Genomic DNA, 26,034 nt, shown 5'->3' on the forward strand with positions numbered 1-26,034 from the left:
ACCTCTCTTGCTTTCTGTTTGTTCTAGTAAGTTCGCATAACTTACATGTGTGTATGGGCTCCTTCATTATGGACTCACAGACATTAATTTCTGGATTTACGAATTGTAAGGCCAGAATGGACTACTGGGAGGGTCTAGACTGAGCTTCTTCATGATGCAGACCAATCATTTTTGCATCAAGTCTGTCACTTCTGAGATATAAAACATCTTTAAGAAAATTGTTTAGCCTTCATTAAAGGATTACAGCTGATACAAATTCTAATCTGTCTGGAACGATTACCTTTCTGGCCTTTTAAAAACATTCCTTTTATTTCCACTCTGAATTGGTCCATTTTTGGCTTTCACTCACTGTATCTGCTTATCCTTTTGTTACAAATTCAATGGTGATCCCTTGGCCATGTAGCCAAGGTAAAGCTGATCTCCTTTCCTCAGAAATTAAACAACATGGCCTTTTCTTGCCTTCCCCGCCATGACCGTGTTGACCAGTTTTCCGAACAGGCCTCTCACCTGTGTGCTGAGCTTTTACACTTCTTCACTTCATCATCCCAATTTTATTCTTTAAGATTGACCAATATTCAACAATCACTCTCTCCCCTGTTCCACATACAGTGCAAATAAAATTCCTTTACTTCATAAATGTTCACTGGAACATTTGCGTAACATATAAGATTTGGTCTTGTGAAGAAAGGAACTGCTATGTCCAATATTCAAATTAAAAAACAGAGATAAAAGCATTCTGATTAACATCATAAAGGAAGCACGTGGTAGAATTAGGTCTCGAATCCTACTCAGTTCAAGCCAAGCCATATAGACAAGATGATCCTACCCACTAATTAAGCACAGAGCAACTCCCAGCATTTAGAAAAGGAGATTAATGCAAGTTCTTAGATCTGTTTGTGTCTTCAAATATTAATTGTGATCATTAGTGATGGTATTTATGACTTTTAATATACTATGTGTCACATATACATATTTTCCCTATCAAAACAAGATGCTGCTCAGTTTCTTAGATTTTCTATAAAAATACACTTTTAAAAAGAAACTGTGCTTTGTTTTCTATACTGTTCTTCAGAGAAACACAAACCCATACACACCATTTCTCCACATCTGTGCTATCACCGTAACGGATTTTCTTTCCTACATTCCACATTCAGAGCCTGTTCATTTGATTTTTATTAAATTGTGTTATTTAATTTTATATTAAATACATTTTTTTTTTAGTTTTGCTATTTGGCAGAAATAGAAACGTTCAGCACCTTGTGCTAAAACACGGGTATCGTTTCCTGTGACAATAAACACTTCAAAACCTGATCTGTTCATGATCAGTACAGCTTCTCTAGTGATACTAAGACACTGGAAATAGCACAGCAGAGCAATTCTGTTCTCATTGTTCTGAGGTCACACTATTCTCTCAAAAAAGGAAGATTCATTGTGGCAGAAATGATAGATGGATCATCTTCCCCCGCCCTTAACTTTCCACAGACTTTCTCCACCTTTTCAGTTTCTTGTCCCTCTGTACACGTTATCTCCAGCAATGCAATGCTCGCTCCTCTTGCACCCTGACAACGAGCATATTGTAAAAGTAGTTTTTCTTAGGAAAAGTTACTCCTACATTCTAATTATTCTGCCATTAAAGACTGAATTTTTACTTATTTTCAAAGGTTTATCTACAGTGTGTTGAAGTGATTTTAATTCTTCTATTTTATAATCATCTAGTATGCTCACACAGTGTATTAATCCTTCTTATACTCCCATAAAGTCAAAGGAAAACTATCATAGCAATTTTGGGTTTATTCCAGCTATACCAGCTAAGCCTTCGGCTTTAATGGCAATGCATTTTTATTCTTTTTCTTTCTAACTGTGACAGCAAAGGGATTTCTCCATGACAGTTCAGGGAATTGTCTTATGTACAAGTCATAAACTGCTGTATCACAAAACGCGCCACTGTACGTAGGACTGGCTATAAATGTCTCAGACAATGAAGAGTCATTAAACTTCACAGCTCTCACCCACTGATGGTGATATTTGGGGAAAAAAAAAATTGGCTGAACACTAAGGAAACCAGTCCAGCCCAATTTGTCTGCATGTAGAGCTTGTGAAGATATTTCGCCAAAGGCAGAATGAAGATTATTTAACAGGAATTAATTTTATCACTGTTGCCTGATTTTGACCATTATCTGTAAATTAATTGTTACCTGGGTAACTTAACGGGATCTCAAGTCTGAGCAAAGTGTAGCAGGACAGGCAAAGCGGGACGCTCGCTTCATGGCCACGAGGACAAAGAGGGCAGCCAGACCAACCCCACGAGGCACAAAGGGAGCAGAGCAGGTCGGGCAGGAACCCTTCAGAACTCACATCACTTGGTAGCTCAGTTCTCGTGATTAGCTCCTGCCAAAAATCCCAAGTCTCTATTTCCCCACACTAATATTTTTCTTTTACAGTGTTTTCTCATGATATCACTAAATATCTTTACTTCTAGTCAGCATGATGTTTTCCTGCTACTTTCTGTTAAGTATTAGACAAGACTTAGCCTGCTAGCAGCATTTAAATGAGCGCCCTGGAGAAAAGACAATATTGTATTATTCCCATTTCCAACCTTATGGGGAAGAAATCAGCAGCAATTTAAAATTCAGAGAATAAATTTATAAGAAAAATGTCTAAATTCCCCATTACGTGCCTCTGTCTATACAATGACAGTGTTTTTAATTTACTTCATAGGACATACTTCTAAATTGCAGGAACAGATTTTCATCCTTAAAAGGAAATGTTAAAATTAAGGCTTCTCTGACTTGGTTAATTAAATTCAGATAACGACTGAAAGGGTGTTTTCTTTTTTAAACTGCAACAAGAATATTTTTCTAAGTCTTTAAAACAGAATCATAAATCTTTAAGAACTGAAAAAAGTTTTCTATCAAAGCACAACCTTTGAAACCCCGAATCGAACCAGCCGTACAAGGCAGCAAAGCCCATTTGCTGCTCTATGTTTAGCCTGAAAAACATAAAAACCTGATTTCTCAAAAAAACCTCTGCTATGGCATCTTAATGAATAATTTGTACTCTGCCAGGTGCGAAAGCTGCACTGCCCACTACTGATTGCTCCACTGGGGTTAAGCCAAAAATAAAATACAACAAAACAAATTGAAAGATTCAATCTTGTTTCTACTTCTGTTTCTATTCTACCTTACAGAAGTAGATCTGGTTTGCAAGAAAACACTCTTGTTCAAAGCAACATCAGTCAAAGCTTGGGGTAAACTTCCACAAGTTTGTGGGTTACCTGACTGTTCATGGTGAAATGATCTCTTATCACAAAGTAAATACGAGCAACATTTTTAAGTCAACAAAATTGTGAACATGGTAAATACGTAAGAAATCTAGTTAGTTTAAGCCATGAAAGGTTTGACTTCATACAAAATTCACAATGAGTAGTAACCATACTATTTTACAGGAGCTTCGACGTATTCAAATTGATTTTACACAAAACACTGCACTGATATATTCACTTACTGTATCCATATAGCAATGAAAGGGACACTACTACTGAATTAGGATTCACAATGTACAGGGTGTTTCAAAAAGATGGACCCAATTTCAAAGATACAGTGATTTCAAATTGGGTCCATCTTTTTGGAATATCCTGTATTTTGCATCTCAACATGTATTTACACTATTCTACTGTTTAGCTATGCAAATCAGACTTCCAATTAGTACTTACCCTCATCTAGCTTTGATATTGCCAGTTCAGTGCTGCATAAGACGTACATTTATACGTAAATGAAATCTCCTTCTTAAAATGGGACTTAAAGTACCTTTACTTTTGGGTAATTGTAGGGGATGAGACGGGGAGAACCCTGCTTGCCTTCCCATGCTTAGCAGCGTATGACACACACCCTAAAAAGAAAGTATTATTGTTATTGTTATTATTATTGAGGTTATCTCATATGAAGCTAACCATTCTTACTGAGTGTCTGATACTGGTTCCCCAAAGGCTTCATCCTCTGCAGGTTGCAGAAACAGCTTTCTCACACAATTTTAAATAGAAAGGTAATTTCTTCTATGGCACACAACGTTTTTCCCATTTCTAATCCTCTCATCACCTCGGTTTAAACTCCTCGGTGTATTTCCACTGTGATGCTGTGAATAGAGGACACTCGGGAGGCACTGCTGAGAACTGCCGAATACCCCTTTACAGAAGAGGAAATATCATGTTCTTTCAAGATGAAGAAATGAAGGACGAGAACTGAGAAGGAAGTGTTCTGCCATTCTGATCGCAGCCATCTCTAAGGACGTCCCTCACACAGTTCACAGCCCCCTCCTCTGCAAGGCTCACCCAAGTCTACCTTCTTATCCAAGGTTTTAGAAGAAATTTCAGTTTGGACCCCAAGACCATATGCCTGAGGATTTAAAGGGAACATCTGCATTGCAGCTGGATGAGCTACAACCATCTACATCAGTTTGAGACGAGTGCTGAAGCCAAAACAGTGATTGAAAGTTAAATATTTGCCTTTCAGGTATTTATTTCCATACCTTCCCTGTCTGCATCTTTCTTCCCCATGTACTAGGCTTTGGTTACATATAAAATGGTTTCCTCAAGAAAATATGAATCTTGTTCTACACGGAGACAAATTCATTAGCGTATCTGTGTGTGCATGTGCATCCCTGTATATATATATGTATATATATAAATAGGCATACATATGTGTGTGTGTATTTAAAATAAGGAGGGCCTTCTTCCAAATGCAGATGAGGGGTAGTGTTCACAGAGAAACCATGAAAGTCTGATTTAAATCACACGGTGTTCAAGCAAAACACTTGAACTTTGATCTGCTACAGCAACAAGCTCACGATGATTCTCTGCTACTCCCCTCACCTTGATTGAAAATTCTGTCCTTTACTTTCCATCAAAAGTTTTGTCAAGCCTGTCAAATCCAAATTTTTTAAAGGAGAGTTTATCAATCCCCATAGTTTTGATGAGAAAACATTCTTGATCAGATCGAGTCACATTTTTTTTTCCTCTGCCATCTGCCTGTATCCATCTGTTATCTGTTTTAAGATTAGGTGTGATTTAGGACTGGGAGTGTCCTGTTAATTTTTGTTCATAATATACGTAGCACAGTGGGGTCATGGTCCAAGCCAGAAAGATACTGCAGTTTCTTCTCAATTCAAATGATAAATAAATTCATGTACACCAACAAGTTCCCTGGCAGGAAGGTGCGGAATGTAGGTTTCCTATAGTCTCTTCCCTGTAAAGTCCAGACTCGAGCCCCAGCCATTACGTCAAATTTTGATAATGATAATTTTTTAGTCCTGGCTCTGAATGATCTGGTAAATTTATTTTCTGCAAAAGTGTTTTTTTCCTAAATTGTAGCAACATTTTCATTTGAGGCAAAAGACCAAGGGAGATTGGACTGGATGATCTTTTGAGGTCACTTCCAATCCCTAACACTGTCATTCTGCGATATGGATATCTCCGTGCCTCTGGTCGCATTCTTCATTCCAGAAAGCGTATAATTTTGAGACAGCTCTGTTTGGGGGTGACAGTCATTTTGTATTTGATTGCTTTGCTGTTTCCCTCAAGAAACTTCATCTTTTCTTTTACACACAGCAGCTGAATGCAAGCTAAATCTTTTTCAGTAGGTGCAATGGTAGCTTTTAAGCCGCCTCCAGGGACTGTGAGGAGTCAGCTCTATGCTGCATTGACGTTCTACATTCTCCCACTCCCGGTGAGTATATTGCTTTTGTGACACTGGTGGCCCATTCAGCAATACCGGCTAATTCCAGCTCCACAGTCCTTTATTAAGTGTTTTGTTTTGTTTGACCTCGCATCACAGGATCATCTTGTCTACCTCTGACTTTTTCATTACCTCTCATTTCAGCTTTCCCTACATTACATTGTCATCTTCAGAGACTTGCACTCATAACACTTGGAATAATTAAGTGATCTGCTTAGCAGTAATGCTGTTGCCCTCTGCAAAAATGCCATGCCACCGGCTTTTAGCTAAGAGTGACAGAAATTCAGCCCTGAAGGCAGCAAAGCGAACAGCTTAAATTCCAAGTTTCTCCTGGAATCTCAAAAGGTGTAAGCCAGAAACAAGAGAGGCCATAGTGATGTATTGTCAGCGAATGTACATGGGCAAGTACTGAGAATTGACTACTGAGTACTGGGCTATTTAGATTTCATGTTATACTCTCCCATTTGTTCTTCCTCCTGTTAGAGTGTGGCGCTCAGACTCTTCCCAAAAGGGTCGCTCATCACTGACATCAGTTGGTTTGAAAGAAAAGGAAACTGAGGCAAAGAAGTTCTGACTGTTTGCAGACAGCAGCCATTGCACTTCTGCCTTCCTGCTGCAGCGTTCTTTAGGGGCTCTTCAAACAGAGTGTGAGGAGAGCAGACCCTTCAGCTCACACGTACGCCATGGTGACCCACCTTCCCACCACCCTCGCTCCAGTGCCAGCCCACATCTCTCCCACCAGTTCAGGGTTGGGCAACTGAATGGAGCAGCTGCCTCTGCTTCGGGCTGGCATGGGACACCAGGACACGCTCTCCAACAAGGTGTTTTGAGGAGTCTGTTTTCCTGATGTGCACTAATGCAAAATGCTTTGTTATCCGTATTTCTGAAAGGCAATTAAATTAAAATAGAAGCAAAACCCTTGAGAAAACAAACAGCTTTTTACAGTTGTTTGTGGGGTGGAACTGAAAGCTGTGACACTTTGTAGAATTTGCACTCTTCAAAACCGTTTTCTCAGGGGATTTTATTTAACCTTTTCTCCACCACAAGATACAGCACCCATTTTCCTGCAGTAGGCTGAAGCGTTCACGAATATATCTGGTCTCTACAGACTGTACTGCAATTCAACCTTTCTCTATATTCCTCGTTCCTCCCAAACAATCCATGAGTATGCCAAGTTACTGTTGTGCTCTTCATCTGTTTAACGCACACGCAGTTCAGATGACAGTAGCTCATGTGAAACCCTCCTGATGTCATTACCAATTAAGGAGGCTATAATTCAGACACTTACTTGCAGCTTCTCCATTTGTCACTGAAACATTTTCCAAAGTTTAGAGTGAAACCTGTGACTGTTTTAAAAATTATAGTTAAAATAAGAATGCTTGAATCTTAGGTAGACAGACTTAACATGATTTCCTACACACAAGGTTGGAAGAGCTATTTCCTCTTCCTAAGGTGCACCATCTTTCTATCCTCTAACAAAGCCTTATTTCCAGCCTTGCTGTGTGAGCACCATACCTGTTTTTTCTTGCCCCTTGTTTTCCTCTGTATTGAAAACTTGTAATCACAACTTCTTAGTGTCTTTCGAAGTTTTTCCCTTTTTGTTGCTTGAACTTTACTGCTTCAGTTAAAGCACTTCAGGCTTATGAGTTCTCCAAATTGTCCTCTCTGGGCACTTTGCTGCTATGCTTATTGCTTGCGGACTTTCAGGTCCCTCAGTGCTTAGCTTATAATATAGTCCATTTTACCATTGTTTGGTCTCTAGTAAGACTGTACTGATACAAACAAAACCAAAACTCTGAAAAAGCAAGAAAACTTCCACTGGCCTAATTCCTTAATCTAAAGAATAAAAGTATTTTCTCTAACCCTTCCCAGGGTAATGAACATTTTATTCATGGGAGCTCATGTTTAGCTACAGATGAGTCTTCAGGGATCATAATGCTGTATATATTAAATAAAGCCATAAAGCAGGGCAAAAAGGCCACTGTGCAAGTTAGTGACATCATCCCCTGCTCAGTGGGATGTACCGAGAACCATTCCTCCAGGCTTGCTGTACAATACACGATCCTGTCTTCTCCTTGCCCTGACCTCATGTGAAGAAAAATAAAAGCTTGGATTTTTTTGGTTTGTGTTTTCTGAAGAGATTTCAAGGGTGTGCTTAGCCCTTATCTGCAGAGTTTTCCCTCGTGCAACTGGGAATTCCGTTACTAAAAGAAAAGGCACTAAAACTTTCACAAAATACCATGATTTCAGCAGCAGATATTTTGAAAAGGATAAACAAACCAGAATCAAAGTTGCAAGAATCCTAATAACATTCCAGGAGACAGAAACAATGCCAACATGAGAAAACCATTCAAAGACTGCAATACAGGATTTATCTCAAAGTCAACAGAAGCTCATCACAGTCCATAAAACCAAGTACACAGCTATATTAACATGGAACGGTAACATCTGCAACAGGAAACTGAATTCTGTAATCAATGAAAACTTAAGTATTGCCATAATATTTTAAGGTGTCTTTTCTTAGGAGTTTGACTCCAGAAGCCAGGGGTAGGAAGGGCATCTGATACAAATGTTGCTCGAAAGGAACAATGACCAAATGTTCCATTGTATAGCTTTGGAAAAAAAAAACCCTCTACACATCTGTAAATAACTCCAACCCAAGCTGTGTTTTACATTTTTTTCACAGCTGGAATACTTGTTTTTATTACAGCTCAACTGGCATTGCAAATTAAAATCCATCTCTGTTTGTTAAACTGCTACTTAAAATGGCTTCCAACAACTGTTACAGTTGGATATTATGTTGTCATTTATGCATTAAGTGGGAATGGTTCAATAGCATGAATATTTAAAAACAAGTACATGGAAAGTATTTTAACTGGGTTTCCATTGCTAACTGCTGAGTTATGTTCTTGAGGTTTGGTCAAATCTTGCTTAATTTTTCATTACCTATAAAGCAGTATCCACTGAATTAATGGAATCAAGATCCTTTGTAGGTGCACCTCAGGGTGTCTGATCATAGCAGAACAGCTTTGCACTTTTAATGGACAGCAATTAAAGTACTCAGGAGACTTCTACCATGCTGGGTAGTCTATGTGGAACACGCAATTTGGTGAACTCTTCCTTGGAGATCTTAACTGGGAAAACACCACCACCTCATCAGGAACAAAGGCACTACAGAATGACTGTAAGCACACTGGCACTTCCGGCAGATATTTTCATAGTTTCATACTGGAGCTGTGCATGACAAATGGTATTTTCATGGCCCACTACATCTAAAAAGGCCCAACATCCATGGAAACCGAGGTGAACTTTGCCAAACAGTTGTATGAGGATCTAGGTCTAATTTCATTTAAAACACCTATCTGAGGATATAACAAGCAATTGTCAGAGATAACCAGAGTATTTATATGGGAAACAGGCAGTTCTGGAAAGTTACAGTAAGTCTTCACCACCCGCTTTCTAAAGAGCTCTTACTGATTGACCGCATCTTCCTCAAATGCTGTTACAACTTTTTTCTCTTAACCTATAAATCACATCCAGCAAGTGACACAAGTATCAGTCCTATTGAGAGAAAACCACATCCAAGATACTTTTGTAATGGCTTCCCAAGACCATCTAACTTTCCAGAAATCCTCCTGATCCATACTGAAGTTCCTACTTTTATGATGGCTGAGTTACGATACGCACTGTTAAGGGCTTACCCAAAGAGCTATCAATTACTCAACACGTAGGAAAAAATCAGCACATTTATTTAGAAACAAAATAAGGTTTTCATAGATGTCAAATCATTCCTAAATATCATTAAAGTTCAACAGGGCCTGGACACCTAGCATTTTACATTTAAGTGTCCTGTACTTTAAGCGTCTATCTCTCGTCATTATTTAAATATTTCATAGGTGTAAAGCTAAGCAGTTTGAAAAACACTCTCCTAACCACTCATTTCTTGAAAGTGATGGGGATTGTCCTTTACATTCTGAGTCTTGATTATCAGTACATTCTGAGTACTTAATATCAGTATGGAAGTATCTTCCTTCTGTCATATTTCCCAAAATAAAGTAAGCAGAAGATTCATGTCTATTACTTAAAAATGCTCTCCCTCCGGTCTAGTGATCCTTCCATTGACTACACCAAAGGGGCCTGTGAAGCTGAATGAAACTTCTAAAATCCCTCATATTGGCTTTAAAGATAATCACATTGGTTTTTAAAATACAGTAAGACAGTCAACATTTCTGTAGTTGGAGCAAAGGCAAGTTACTCCTTCACCCAAAAAAAAAGCTGTTTCACTTCAGTCCTACGTGGACTCTGTATTTGAGTATTCCTGGAGTACATCGGATAAACACCTAAAAAAGTGTGTCCTTTGAAATGCCTCCTCCAATCCAACTGTGAATTCCCACCACAATCTCCTAGTTGTTTCCATTCTTTCCAAAGGGATGGAGTGGAGATGTGGGAGGAGCACACGAACAGGACTTTTCCTGACAAATGCATACCGTCCTCCCAACTTACAGCACTACTTCCAAAAAATTCTCCTGCTTTCAAGTGATAATATACTTAAATTATTAAAAAAGGAAATCTTTATTACCACTTCTGTTAATCTGAGGTTTACCTCCATTTGAATTTCCCCGGCAGACACCTGAGTAGCCACCTGACAGCCTTGAAGGTGCTTCAGACTATCTGCTGTCTTCGGAATAAAAAAGTCTGTCAGCTTAGTTTTAAGCAGATTTAAGGTCAGGCTTCCAAAATATCTACCATTTTCCAGGCTATGCAACTGTTGATTCTAGCAATGAAGACTCAAACCATTTGGCACATTTATTTATAAGTGTTTTCTCTCTAAGTACAAAGTATATGTCTTTCTGTACCCAACTCTTGCAGTGGCTCCTCCTTTTTCCTCTCTGATGTGACTGTCCTCTCAGCTGCGTTCCAGAATGCTAAGAAATACTCTTCTTCTCCTGGGAATACACGGTGCAAAGGGTTTTCTCCACTCCCAGAAACTCCCCAGGAGATAAAAGACTCATTGAAATCAGCTGTTCTGACAAATCCATTTTTTTCACTTCAGGACATCAGTATAAAATCTGTGCTATTTCAGTAATAAAACAAACAACCAACCCAAAGAACCAAAACCAAACTTCAGTGATGCCAAAACATTTGATTTGAAATAAAAGTGTCAAAATAACATTACTGGAGCTTTCAGAATATTTCTACCTCAGAAAATAGAAATTTCTCCTTCTATTTCAAGGCAAACCCAAATGTTGATAACTTCCAAATTTGTAACTAGGAGGTTTTATGGGAGTTGTATTAAGGTGTCCAAAATGGCAGTTCTGAGTTGTGTCTGTAATAATATTAGCAGAACTGTTTCCATCCTTTATTACAGGAAAAGAAAATGGCTAACTGCATGGCATATTTATGTCTAACCAACCAAGTGGCATCTCTCTTCTTTATGGATCTAGCTACTTTAACATATATCTAGCTGTATCTTTTTTTTCTAGCAGCTCACTGTCCAGAACAAAACTGTTGTTGCAACTGAGAAGCTTCTCCACCCCATCAATATACATATATATATATATATATACAGAGAGAGAGAGAGAGACAGCCAGCTAGCGTGTATAACACCTATTGTTAAACAACTGTTTCTCTTGGCATGGATAACTGTCAGTCTTAAATCTTTTCTATACATGGGTAAGTATCTCTACAAGACCCAAAATCTTTTTTGCCTAGGGACACTGAATGAGTAGAGACCTATTCTGATGCAGGCTGTACTCTCATTATTTTGAGCACATGTCAAAGATGGGAAATAGCTTGCAGGGATAAGCCTATTTTGAAGGAACTGATATTTATGGAAAAGAAGAAGATATTGCATGAAGATATGATGAATCATGACCGATACAAGGGTTTTCCCACTGACAATCCACTACGCTTCAGGATTTCTGTCTTCATAACGCTAATGACAAAATTCTGCATCCAGTTGGATGGAGAATTTTAGAGTCCTCTTTCTAAAAGGGAGAAAGATGACTGCATTTCAGGAAGAGAAACGAAAGACTGAGAGAAGGGAAAGGGAAGAGGGAAAAGATATTGCCAGTAGTCAGTTTGAAGTGTTACTTAGAAGAAGGACCACAAAGAGGGGGGCACATTTCTGAATACAGAACATCTCAGTTCTCCCTCTGCAGACAGCATTACTCTTTCCTGCCCTATAATCAGAGACAGCAGACTATTTCAATGAGTATTACTGAGATATCAAGTAAGTGTAAGTATGGTTACTCAAGCATAAATAAGGGTGACAAGGTTTATATTATTGCATTTCATCATAAAAGTACCTTCTGTAAGGGAAATGTCTGAAATATTCAGTAAAGGGAAGCAATTTTAACTGGTTAGTCAGGAAGAGCAGGTAAGTTAACCACAAGTTTATGTAATGTTCATTTCCTTTCCTGCCAACCTTTTTCCGAATCAGCACGTCATATGACACATAACCATGGGACAGCACATAAGGACATGAGACAGCATGTCCTTTGAATGACTAGCAGACCTTTGCTTTCTCCATCTTGCGATGAACAGGTGGGTTAACTCACCCAGCGGGGGAGATGGGAATTACCTTAACTGCGTCAAACAAGGAAAAGTGATAAAACATAACAAAACTACGAATACGATCTTCAGGAAGTCTGGAGAGAACAACAACAACAAAGTGAATCCACAATCATAATTTTGGGGACAAGAATCAAACATTTTTTTGAATGCTATTCATCAAACTCATTACCTTAGAAGAGCAATAGGACAGAGAACTGATGTTACTACTTAACAAAACTTGGCAAAAGAATCTGAATCAGTTCGTCTTTCTACTTCACTTGCATTCTCCCATATGTGATAACATTAAGCAGCAGTGTCATACATTATTATGTTTTATTGCTTAAATGGGCAATTTCTCAAGTAAGTTAGGCCTTGGGAAGCTCTTCAAATGCAAACCTTATCAGGAAACTTGCAACTCTATAGATTGCACTTGATGAAATACAGCACTCTCCAGCTGACCTTCAGGAAATGCAGCACCAGTTGGAAGCGCGCCTCACGCCAGGTCTGCGACTCAGGATTTCATTACATTAGAGAAGGGGATGATCGCAGAAGCTGATGCTGTTTTTATTCCAACCACTGAGCTTGTTGCCAGCTTAGTTATCAACCTCCATTCAGCTGAATGGGCACCTGGGAATCTGTGGTGGCAGTGATAATATGAAGCCTGTGGTGCTATTTCCTTAGCGGCGGCTGCTCTCCTGGCAGACACCATGCTGGGGAAGGGTAAAGGGGGATTCCCAGTAACGCAACTCAGTTAGGTAGGAGCTAACTTGTAAACTATTTTACAAACTCTAAAACGTTGCAGAGACAAAAATGCTCGATTCATGCTTAAAAAATAAAGTTGACCCCATACTTTCCATATACTGTTAACAGTAATTACAGGTAAGTGATTGTAGAAGAGATACAGAACCATTGTTGCCAACATTTGTGGCTAGTGGAGGAGATAACATTCAAAAAGAGATCTGCATTCACTGGAAATTGTTTGCTTTTAACATTAATTTTTGAGTCTCATAAAACGGGTTTACTAGAAATGAAATTAAGAAATTAAGGTTTCCGTATTAGAAGACAGCACTGGCAGTATCACTCCAGCAGAAAGGAAGGCTGGGCAGTTCACATTTGAGGGTCAAATTTACTTCCAAAACACACAAGTATCTATTCAGCTACACCTGTGACATAGTTTACAGGAACAGGCTTTGCCTAATTATGCCCTAAACCAAAATTAAGATTTCCATTATTCCAGTCATTCCCAAGAACTTAGAACAGACTATTGTTTTGCTGTTTTATAAATACTATTTGAACCTGACAATTTCTTGCACAAGTAATATATTTTTCCTAACAAGGAAAGGGTTAATACCAAAGCAAAATGGGTAGACAATAAAGCCAAACAATAAATCATATAAGGCAAGCCCTCTCTGGCACTGTTCCCTGATGGATGTGTTGGACAGCACGCTGCAAAGCCCAAATGAACACTGTATGGTCACACTCAGACCGAAGTCCATCTGGTCCAGACTTCCACAATATAACGCTTCAGGGAGAACATTTAATTAACAACTACAAGTTAATTTACACCAACTTGATACTGACACTCTCTTAACACATAACAAGTTTCATCTCAACAGTATTAATTGTTACAAAATTCATCCCAGGCTTCAAGGTCCCTCTCTATTCATGTACCTACATACTTCAAAAGGCTGGGACCTTAAAACTTGGTTCTTCACCCATTATAATGCATGGCACTTACAAATCCAGGAATGACGAAGCTCAGACCTGATGTGGTAAAATCAGACCATCGGATTCCTTCAATTAATCCCTGTTTAAATTTAGATTTTCAAAATCCTTCAAACAAGTTCAATCTTAGAATAAAAGAAAAAACAAAGACTCCAACTGACAGAGAATGGAATAAACCACTGTCTCATTGCTCCAACTGTGAGTTACCTTAACTAAACAAAAAACAACAAAAGTAAAAACAAACAAACAAAACCCAAACAAAAGCAAAACAAACAAATAACCAAACCAAAACAAAAAACCCCAACCAAACAAAAGAACCCACCTTGTTTCTCAACTAAACTTATTGAGCTTCAATGTACAGCCATTGCATCTTGCTGTATCTTTGTCTCCCAGCCCAAGGAGCCAACCACCCCTTCTAGATGGACTCCAACCAAGTCCCTTAATATCTTGATCTAATTAAATGAATTCAAATCTCAGAGAAGAACAAAGGGATTCCAGTAATGTACAGTCAATGACAGAAATAGAGGGCCAAACTTTGAAAAGAGTTAACTGCTAAAGTGAGAAATCAAATTTAGGCACCTAAATACTGGAAGCACCTTACTGGCAATACAGAAATCACTTTCTCCACAGAAACCTTAATTATTTACTTTCACCGATGCCCAGAGTGTACTTTTGTGTTCTTCTAGAATTAAACAATTTGATTCCTAGCTAACTCATATATCTGATCTGGACTCAAAAGCGAGACACTCCTTTCACCTAGGCTGCCAGTGGGCCTTGCTTTGGAAGAGTTTGTAAATCATTCTTTATGGAAATAACAGGCTAAATCCCCAGAGAACGCAGTGACAGCTGCCATTCTTTTAAAATAACAGGTAGAGCAGAGAAATGAGGGGACAGTTGTGCTCCTGTTTCCCCTTCATTTGTCTGAACACGCACCTGAGAAGCAGCAGATGTAGGTTCCCTTTGTCTGCCTAAGTGATTTCAAACCCACATTTCTAACTCCTACAAAATATATACACCAAGATTAAACTTAAATCTTACCAGCAAGGAAAAAGACATAAATCCTACTTCATCCTCATGATTTCCTAGTGACTAGATTAGACAGCTCTCCTATTAGTGCTCGGATGCTGTGAATCTCTTTCTGAAAGAGCAACCCTCCTGCATGCTGGGGGAAATAAGCATCAGGCTGAGAACAAAAGATTCTTCTAGAAAATCAGGTTACATCATGTCTTGTATTTTAGTGTCATCTCCCAGAACTAACATAATTACAGCATCGTTTATCCTGATCAAGAATCCCCTGGTCATTGTACATTGCACTCATTTTGTAGCACAATGTTCCAGACTTGCAGAGGCACTGTTTTGGAGCTGGAGCTCTCGTACCGAAAGCACATCAAAATGCTTCTGGTCCCAAGCGAGAAAACAAACTTTGCACGTACCTTGCCAAGTGAGCTGAGCTGTTTCAGGAACATGCCCATCTTGTAATATTTGCACATCTATTTCAACACGTCCTAACTTTTTTCACTACAGAATTTAAGCATTTCCAAATTGCTAAGGTGGGGTTTGTTGTTGTGGTTTGGTGGGTTGTTGGTTGGTTGGTTGTTTTTTGGTTTTTTGGTTTTTTTTGGTGTTTATTATTATTATTATTATTATTATTATTATTATTTGGTGTGGGGGTCTTTTGTTTGTTTGTTGTTGTTTTGTTTTTTAATAAAATAAAAACTGGAAAGAAGAAACCAGAATCTGTACTTTCAAGGCTCCAGGAAGATTTGACTTAAAAGCAATTCCCTGGTTGTAATTGCCTTCCTAGACAGTTTAAATCTATTTGGAAGGCTTCATGTTAACACTGTAGCCGCAAGAGTCTTGTCTCCAGAAATAGCTCCTGTTTGAACTGTAGCTGTTCACATATATTTTAAATCAAGTCTGTGAGTGTTTTTCACCTGGGGAGCTGAGTATTGAGATAGGCATTTCAGGGACATGTGACAGGAACAGGACAGAGCAGACACAAGTGCACATACATAAAGATAACCCAGCTGCTGCAAGGGCTCCGTTGGAAGCTCAGGAGAGCTGCCTGAAGCCACCCCAACGTGGCAAGCAATAGCCTCCACACACACCTCGTCTGCAGTACAACTTCAAATCTCAGCATGAAAACTGAGTGAACCTAGACTCGTTTGTTTTTTTTCCTGTATACACAAAACACACATGGAACATTTTTAAGTGCCCTTTGATTTGAAACTGCAGGTAAGCAAATCCTAGTACAGGTCTAATATTTCAGTGTGCTCCCTCCGATCGTAACCATCATATTTGGAAAGCTACAAGGTCCAGACTGTTCAAAAAAGAGGGTGTTTTTTCTATAATTTCACAAGATAATTGTCTGCCAATAAGCTCAGAAGCTACAGCTGGTGCACGAGTTCATGCCCTCTCGTGAAGTCAACAGGAGAAACAACAGGACAGCTCATGGGCTGAGTGGTGCTGTGAATCATGCAAAAGGAAGGTTCATATCATACACAGGCTGGCCTTTCTCATCACACTCCTGATGCTTCGCTCATACATCTCCAATCACATTTGTCACCCTTGGCTCCAGCGGTTTCATCATTTTGATGAGGAGTATGTAAAGGGAATCCTCCATTCATGAACAATGAACACTTAGAGCAAATCAAAACAATTTCAAAATAAATGTCTCTGCTGTACAAAAACACTCAAGCTCTAGAGTTCTGTTCATTTTCTTCGATCTTGTTAGCTAGGCATAAACTTGAGAATTCCTGTTCAATTGTCAGGCTATTACATACACTCCATCAACGGTTCAATATGGAAAATCGCATCGTTTATAGTGACGTTTACTGCAGCACAGCAATTTTACTTGGTGAGATCCCAGTTTAAAAGTAGCATGAACTGCAAGCGGAAAAGAGGGAGTGAGGCTCAGGGTCAACTCAGCATTGAGGTGAATTAATTTCAAAACCACATGATGAAGTGATCTGTTGCAAGCTTTCAATTATTCTCATAAAAGCTCCACACCAGGCTATCTAGGCTGCTGCACAACAGAATTCAGTTAAATCACTCTTCCCCAGCGCCTGCCCACAGCCCATTCAACTCTCAACAGTGCCTCCACTGATTACCAACACTATAATCAATGCCCAAAACAAATTAAAGAGAGGGATAAAGAGTCAGCTGCCATCATTTGTGTGTTCTTTATCTTTCAAAGGCTTCTAGCAATTAATTTGTTGGAAGTTTTATTGTTACCAAGTGAACACTTTATTTTGTAGGACACTATGGGTAAAAGATGCTATAATGCAAACAAACAATGGCAATCTGTTATTATGCTATAAATCTGCTTCCAAATCTGACTCATGCACTGATGGTTTAGGATCTCTCTAAAGTAACATATTTGTTTACTTGTAAGGGGAAAAGGTCCTTCTGTATGTACTGCACAGATTAAAATTTAATCAGAATAAAAATGGCACTCTTTGCAAAGTATTGTTAGGAGTACAGTGATCTGCAGTTTCATAATTAAGGGAGAATTACTTAAACAATTATTAATGATTTAATATAGAAATGCCAGCAACCGTCAGTATGTCCTTCACTCTCACAGAAGACCGAATAAAAGTGCAATGAGATGCAGTAAGGATCCCCTTGAGCAGATCTCATGCAACTATCACACGGTTAGAGATCGCACCTCTAACTAGTTTATTTCCCCGTTTTCTTTTGATTAACTTCTTTGAATGTTCTGCAGCAGCCCAGAACTGTCAGAAGTCACCCAGTATTTCAAACCCGTTAGTCTCCTTACAACACTTCTAAGAGCAATCACACTTCTTGTTCATCTCCATACTTGTACACGTGGATACACATGCATGTGAGGATTTGGCTGCAGGCGTATACACAGCTAAATAAAGACAACACAAAAATATCTGATGGGATATGTTTAGCTATCTATTGTGGCCATATATTCATTCAAAATATGAGAGAGAAACAGAGATGATGGTGAAAGGATATTGCTAGCACTGCTACAACAAGCCATCAAAAGTTGGGAAAAAAGGGAGTGTAAAAAATTCCTCTCTCTCAGGATGTGACAATGAGAAGTGAATGCTAATCAGCTGCCATAATCACACCTGCCTTAAACACACTCTTCCTTTTCAGAGGAAATTATTAACTTCAAAGAGCAAGGCAGACCATTCAGAATAAAGCATGAAATAGAGCAGTGCAGCTTCTCACAGCACCTGTAAGCAGGTTTGCATTGTATAAGTAATTGTGATTTGAATGGATATTGCATAGATGTTATCACCTTCGATTACGGCTGCCATTTCCATAATGCCATTTCCATGTGAATGAAGAGCAAAGTCTGTCAGAAAAGTGTTGACCCTCCTAGGTAATAATACACTACTGATTGTGATAATAGTGGGACTCCTGTGCTCTGCAAAAAAACCCCAGCTTGTGTATGAAGGACAATTTAATAACAAAACCCCAAAAAAACAAGCTTACTGTAGTCTGTGGTGGTTGTGTGAAGAAAATGCCAGTCACTTGATGCAGTGCAGGCACAGTGGTGCTTGTCCACAGGGCATTAGAGCCAATCTAGCTACTCTGCTCGGTACTTGAGCATCCTATCTGAAGCCTGGTAAGAATTACTGTCATTATACAATTTAAAATACGTCCCACTCCCTCCCAAGAAATATAGCATTGATGTCTGTATTTTAAGACAAATTACCAGTAGGATCCTTTAAACAGCAGATTAAACCTTCCCAAGCAAAAACGATCGAGCATTTTGCTTCTGATTTTCGTTTCAATAGAAACCAAATAAAGCCCAGTCTTTGCTTCAAGTACGCTGTCAGGGCATATAAAAATGGGTTCTTTTTCAAAGATTCTACAATACTGCAACTTCAATCAAAGGTGATTTACCAATCCACATACCCCATAATCATCGCGCAAGTAGCGGGAGGTCTTGTCACACCTAACACAAAATTAATAACAAGGGCCTGATACATACATTTTCTTACAAAATACTAGATTTAGTCCTTTTTCCATTAAAATTGTGGCAAAACTCCAACAATAATGAGCAAACTCCTAATAACATTTAACTGTCATATGATTACTATATAGCAATTCCACTAGTAATTAACACTAAATGGCACTTATCCAATCATGTATTACATTCTATCCTTCCTAATACCTGGTCTTTCAAACTAAGGGTCAAATTAATGTCACTGTATGTGAAAAATACTTAAAAGGGAGGGAAAAGGTGTTTTCTGTCTATTTATCCATTTAAAAAGTCAGCCAAAGCCCTTCAACTCCCTTAAGCACAATGTATCATCAGGGTGAGAACCAGAACAACCTCTAGCCTCAAGGAAATTGATTTCGTGAAAATGGAAGTTCCCGATACTCTTCTTTTTCTGCATCTGCTCTTATAGTTAAATTGATTCCCAGCAGGCATGTGCAAACTTTTCTATAGTGTGGTACCTCGCAATATCGACTCTAGGAAGCACGGCTTAGGCAGAGTCCGTCCTGCCTTCCATTCTACCCTTGAGCTCAGTCTGGGCTCCAGCGTACACACAGGTACCGAGCAGCATAAACCGAGCCCTGAACCACCCAGGACAAACCATAAGCAAAGCAGGGTACACCTATTTCAGTCTGGTTATATTACATCTGTCTTCGAATTTTTTTAATATGCTGCTGTTTTGATTGAAACTCCTCTGCAGTGCGGCGTTCAGAGTGGAATGGGGAAAACATCAACATCCAAAGAGTGATTCTGCTGTAGTTAATATATTTTTACAGCATTTTTATAATACCTCGCTCTGCTGTATGCCATACCAGGAATGACAGCAGTTTCTGCTTCCAAATCTTCCCTTTTTTCTGGAAAATGTTTTGTTTTGGTTTGTTTTCTTAAATAAATCAATGCATGTCTCTCAATCTCAATATTGTCCAATTAGAAGTCATCTAAGTATCAAACATAAAATATGAGTGCAATAATACAGTTACGTGACAAGCTGAATTTTATTATTAATACATGGCAGGCACTCAGCTCCTAGTACCTATCTAGCCGAGCTGCTCCCAGTAATTCATCACTGCACTACTCCAAAGTTATCAGAAGCAGCAAAAAAAGCTTCAGTCTCTTATGAAATGTAACACTGTTAGTGCTAAACAATTTTCCTCCTTTTTTCCAGAATGCCTTGTAGGAAAACAGATAGTTCGCAAGTGTTCTAAGAAGAAAGATTGGAACACAGGAAAAATTCTGACTTCGTATGCGCACAGTGTTTCTTGAGCAGGATCTTCTGTTCTGTTGTTGAAACAATCCCCATAAGATAATTACAAGTTTTGCATATCCGTGCACCATCGCAACTGGTCCAGTTTAACCATGTAATCATGTACGCCCTGACTTTGGATTATGAGAATCAAGGCATATTAAAAATGTAAATCAATGCTAATAATCACCACAAGCATCTGAGAGCACAGCTTGGCAATAACCAAGGGTTTAAACGCCTTTAAAAAAGTATTTATAACGGATTTCTTTGAATAGACCAAGCTCCTAAACAATACATGCCAGGAATAAAAATGCACATTGTGACAGAGAGTTTGACCAGGTATTATGGTAAAAAAGTTTATAATACACACACACAAAGAGAAACTGAAGTTTAAAATCCATTCTGGTTGAGACTGAAACTGAATCAGTGGTATTTCAATCAGAGAAGAATGTTCTACCAGATACAACTTAACCACATACACTTGCTTTCGTGGCAACAGGAGCCCGTTTAGGCAGCCAGTGCTGCGGACTAGTCCTTAACCACTCTGGGCTACAAAGGTTTAAAATGTGCTCAGGAAAGCCGCCGATCAAACTCCAGATGTTATGTACTCAGCAGATCTTCGGCTGGCATGAATTTGCATGGCACCAGACGAGCAAACGGGACCGTGGCTGAATTCAATTCACTTACCTGTCATTTGAAACTTTCACCAATTAATTGCAAAAGCGGAGTTTTTGACTCACTTTGTAAAAAAGCATCTTCCTGATGTATTTTGTATGTTTGTGTCTAGCCTTTCCTGCCCATTTTATTCTTAAGTGAACAAAGGAGAACTAATTATAAGCTCAGTGCTGTCTCATTCCTCTCCTTTCTTTATTCTTTCCCATTTTTATCTAACATCCTAAAATTGGACATGGGCAAAGTATTACAAGAAAATGTAAAAACCCCACAGCATACATAGAACAAGAAGGGGAATGGAGCTTGTATCATTTCCTTGTTTACTTCTAAACAAATAAGCAAAACCAAACAGTCCTGTACAGGCAGCTCTGCATTACACCTGATAAAAGGCTTTCTTCAGTCATTTGATGTTATTGCTCCATTCAAAAGATATTTAAAGTTTGCCTAAAAGCAGCAGCAATTCCACTTGGGCCCAAAGTGGTCTCCTCCCACTTGCCCTCTACTGTTATTACTCTGCTCCTGGAAGACTATAAATTATGAATTGTATTTAGAAATTTGCAGACATGTATTTTCCTTGCAAAGAGAGAGCAAGCTCTTATTATTTGCATTTTGATGTACACCCATACAGTAAAATGAAATCACTGCTTTTATAATACCCTATACATTCCAAGCACTTGACCCAGATGTATTTAAACAATGCAATATTACTTTTGTTTGGGAAAAATCTCTCCTCCCAGCTCCCACCTCTTTTCTTGGGGTCTTTTTATAGCTCAAAATAGCCAAGCTTATCTTGCTGCCAGCATCCTCAGCTCATCTCAGTGTTCAGGGAGATAAGATTAGAGGCCTTGATCCTCCTGCTGTTAGAACAAGACCTCAATCTCTCACTGTCTCTATTTAATCAGGTTCCTATTTTAGCTGCCACAAAGCTGTCAACAAAAGAAAATAAGCTATACCCCATCAAGGGGTTAAATTGGATTTCACAACGTGCAAATGCTCGTCTGAACAAAATTCCACCTGCACCCTCCATCAGGCAAATTACTTCTGACTTTTAATTTATTTCTCTAGGAAATGGAAAGGTATGGCATACCCAAAGTCAATAGGGAATAAAGAACGAGGTGTAATCAGCCTGCTCACCAATTCAGAGCCCTCTTCTCTGTCAGCTTTAATAGATTCTCAGACCACACAATTTATAGAATGTAAGATGTATCTTTTCTGGTCTGTGTTTTATTTTGGACTTGTCTAGTTAATGGTCCTAACAAGTGACAACTGATGTTTGTTTGATGTAACAGTGCCTGGGAGACATATATGTTACTCAGGCAGATTTTGGACAGTCTGCTTGCCTACTCGAGGCTGTAAGAGAACTGGATTTCAGCTGTGCTGACCTGCGGTACCAGAATTCTGCTCGGATTTTGCTCAGGAAGCAAGCTGATCCATTTTTTATTCATATCTACCACGTAGGCCTAAAAAACCCCAATAATTAGTCACTTGAAACCTAAAGATTTTTTACTTCTTTGTTCAAAATTATTGGTTAGCAGTATGGTTCCCAAAAAAGGTTTCCTTTTCTTGGATACTGATTATATTTTAGATAGCAAATAATCACTTCACATTCTTTCAAAATATTTCTCCTGTTTTTCCCTCCCCTTAATATTTCAATTTTCAGCTTTCACCATGTCAAATCCAAAACCTACTGAACTTGGTAAGTCTCCTCGCCACCTTCTCCCAGGGGAAGGAACAGCATCCATGAAGGTGAAATATCTCTAGGGTAATTAAAACAGGCTTAGCGTAACGATCACCTACTATGCAAAACCTTATTGGCATTGCTGGTCTTGTATTCACTTTGTTTGTCAGCCCCATACCAAGTCAGAATTTGAACTGAAACGGGGGCACTATTAAAACTTAATCGTAATCAAAAAGCATAAAATAAAATCAGAAGTATAACAAAAGTCACATCTGAAGAGAACGCTTTTATCTCATTAATTTGCTGAATAGCACTAGGAAATCTGCACCGTTTGTGATCCTCATGCAAGGGATAAAGGTCGTTTTCTTGCTAAACCAAAGACCTTTTGCATCTTCAACTTATTTTCTAATCCCATGTTATGAAATGTGTACTTGCCTCCAGTGTGTTTATTGCTGTCTAGTAGGACATCTGCTACCTTGCTGCTAACATCTGCCTTCCTACAATCACGTAGCGTTAGGCATAATTTTGTCCTTAATAGCTCTTCTCGGGTTTTGTCTCTTTACCTCTGATAGGCTGTATTTTGTGATCGGAAGAATAAAACTGCTTTAGTTTTTGGTCTAATTAAGGTACATAAATACTCATAATTGCAAAAGTAATAGATAATCACAGTAATATTAAAGGTCTTGGGAACACACTATAAAATCAGCGGAAAGGAAAAGCAAATACTTTGAAGGAAAGAAACCCGTAGTGGGATTAAAATGTAGATTACACCCTGCTAACAAATTGCCATAGAAGATATTCTATTTATCCTCTTACAATGGCACAGGTTCACAGTTTTCAACAGAATTATTATCTCACAATCGAATGCATGTGCCTGAAGTAAATAAGGACAAATTCCAGGTAGTAAGGACAAGCATCAACCAAACAGGCAGAGATGTAAACGTGCAATATAAAGGTGGATTAAATGCAGCGTGCAAGCATTCAGATAGATCCTTCTTCACATAAGCAATTTAGAAACTCAAAGCAGGGGTATGAGTTGCCTCCTATCTCTCTTGGAACAAAGATGCAATCTTTCAGACAAAAGTGTGTTGCTGGTACATTATGGAGCAACAGCACAGGGAAAACAAATACTGGAGTTCACTATTGCTTATTCATCACCTAAAGACTTGGGATATTTTATTGTGAAAGTCCACATTTCAAACAAAAGTTTGAAAGTCACTAATCAACAGCTAAATGCTCGGATATGTAACAATGGAACATACTCCCTACTGGAACCTCATCTGAAGGTTCCAAGTCCATGCAAATGCTGAATGGGCATCTTCAATTAGTTTCTATTTGAAGATATGGTTATACATTGAGACCATATCTCAGCAATCTCTTTGTAGTTTATTTTGGATAGCTGAGAAAATGCAAAGTGTTTGGCCAGAAGCCAATTCACATAAAATCCCATAACTTTTTTTTTAATAAACAAATGCAAAACTGGCTTTTGGACACAGTATTGCATTTTACCTGAAATAAATTCCAGTTGTTTGAAATTTAGCTAATTCAGCTTAGGTTGCACACTTGCAATAGAAGTTCAGCTACATTTAGTTCAGAAATATATATTTTTTTAAAGAATCTACATACCAATTGAAACAACGTGCAACACCGGTAAACAGAGGGTTTGCTTTTCCAAAGGACCATGTTCCATTTAAAAAATTGTAAATGGTTTCCCAGCTCTAGTACTACTGAGAGCACCCTGACTACTGACAGCTGGTGGAGTATTAAGGTACTGTCCATTCACTCTGAATCACAATTGTAACAGTGTTATTAAAACTGGTAGGACTTCCCACCCACCCTTCAGAAAGCTCTGGTGTTCCCCTGCAGGAGAGAAACACAATTTGCCCACATACAGAAATGACCCAGAAAGCTAAATCTCTTCCCCATGAAAAAGAGATAAACTTGTGCTTAAGTTCCTATAACGGCAGTGCATTCAAATAGAGAATGAAGTTGGATCACTGAGTTTTCCCTGGAATTTAACATCTCTGCATGCAGTTGTTTCAATAAATAACTCAGCCCAGGTGGTAGAATAAAGAAATCTGATGCAAAAATCAAACAAACAAACCCTTTGATCTCAGTAATGACTAGCCAGTCAATCAAACTTCCCTAATGCTTTGTCTCATACATCAAGGCTTGAAATCTGGAATATGAAGCCAAATACCGGTCACTGTGTTGAGCCAGCTGCAAATGCATACCACTTATGACAGTGCGTCTGTTGACAGGACACTGGTATAAAACGTCTGTGGTGCTTTGCTAATTACAAACACAGCAGTCATAAAGCATCAGCCTCGGCCCTTGTAAAAGAAAGGACTGCTGTGTAAAGGGAGCCGCGTACTATTAGCACTTCACTCCCAAACCCCAAAGGGTTCAGAAGCCTGTAGGAACAATACATTTCATTTTCCAAAACTGCTAGTGGATGCCAGGGCAAAAAAACCCAAAAAGAACAAAAAAGTTCTCTTATTGTTCCATGTGAAAGTGACTCTGAGATCAGACCCTTCTCTCAAAGTAGCTCTGAACTCACACCACAGGTTAACCCGGCCCTAGATAATGAAGGGATTTGAAAAACAAAAAAAGTAACAAGCAAACCACAATCCTGCAGCTGCAAATATAGACTAAATCCTCAGTACCGCTACATGTTGCAGTTAATTGACGAGGATTTTTAGAGCTTACTTATCTATACGCCCACATATGCATTTCATCGCTGTTATCAGGATACTTGGCCTGTTCCTTTGCATCTGGAATCAGTGCCACCCTTGAGAGGTGTCTCCTCCTGCACAGCAGTGACTCCAGCACCACTGCCAAAGGGGCAAAACTTGCCTGGCCCTGGTCTGACAGAACGCATTCCCCCCAGATTCAAGTCCTTGCACTGTCACACACAATGCTACGATAAATGCCGCATCCTCTTCCCTGGCAGCCCTTCCAAAGCTTTGTTGCTTAGCACACTAACTTTTAGCAGCTTGACACCCCTCATGTTTAATCTCTGTGCTACTGTTCACTCAATGGACTGGTGTAATTTGTTCACAATTCTAAAGGGCAGCACAAAGAAAAGTTATTTTCCCTAGTAATAAGACCTATACACACAGGAAGCCAGGAGAGGAAGGCACAAATAAAGCCAGATTATCTTGCAAAGTCTGCGGCTGCTTCTTAATGCTAATTTAAGTGTCCATGAATAGGCAGCTCTTACAACATGACACTTCAATACTGATTCATAGCAAATGTAGGAAGCGGTAAGCTGAATCATCCAATAAAATCCTCCCTATCAGGGAGAGCAAAGATGAGGACTCAAGCTCTTTCTCTTCACCAGACTTCCGTCTTCGCTTGTTATCTGACACGGACAGTATGATTCTAACAACGACACACAACGCGCAAGGCCCAGCTACCTGAACTTGTACTCTCCCGCCTAGAGCTGTAA

The sequence above is a fragment of the Nesoenas mayeri genome (genome assembly GCF_963082525.1).
Source record: "Nesoenas mayeri genome assembly, chromosome: 12".
Lineage (NCBI taxonomy): Eukaryota > Metazoa > Chordata > Aves > Columbiformes > Columbidae > Nesoenas > Nesoenas mayeri.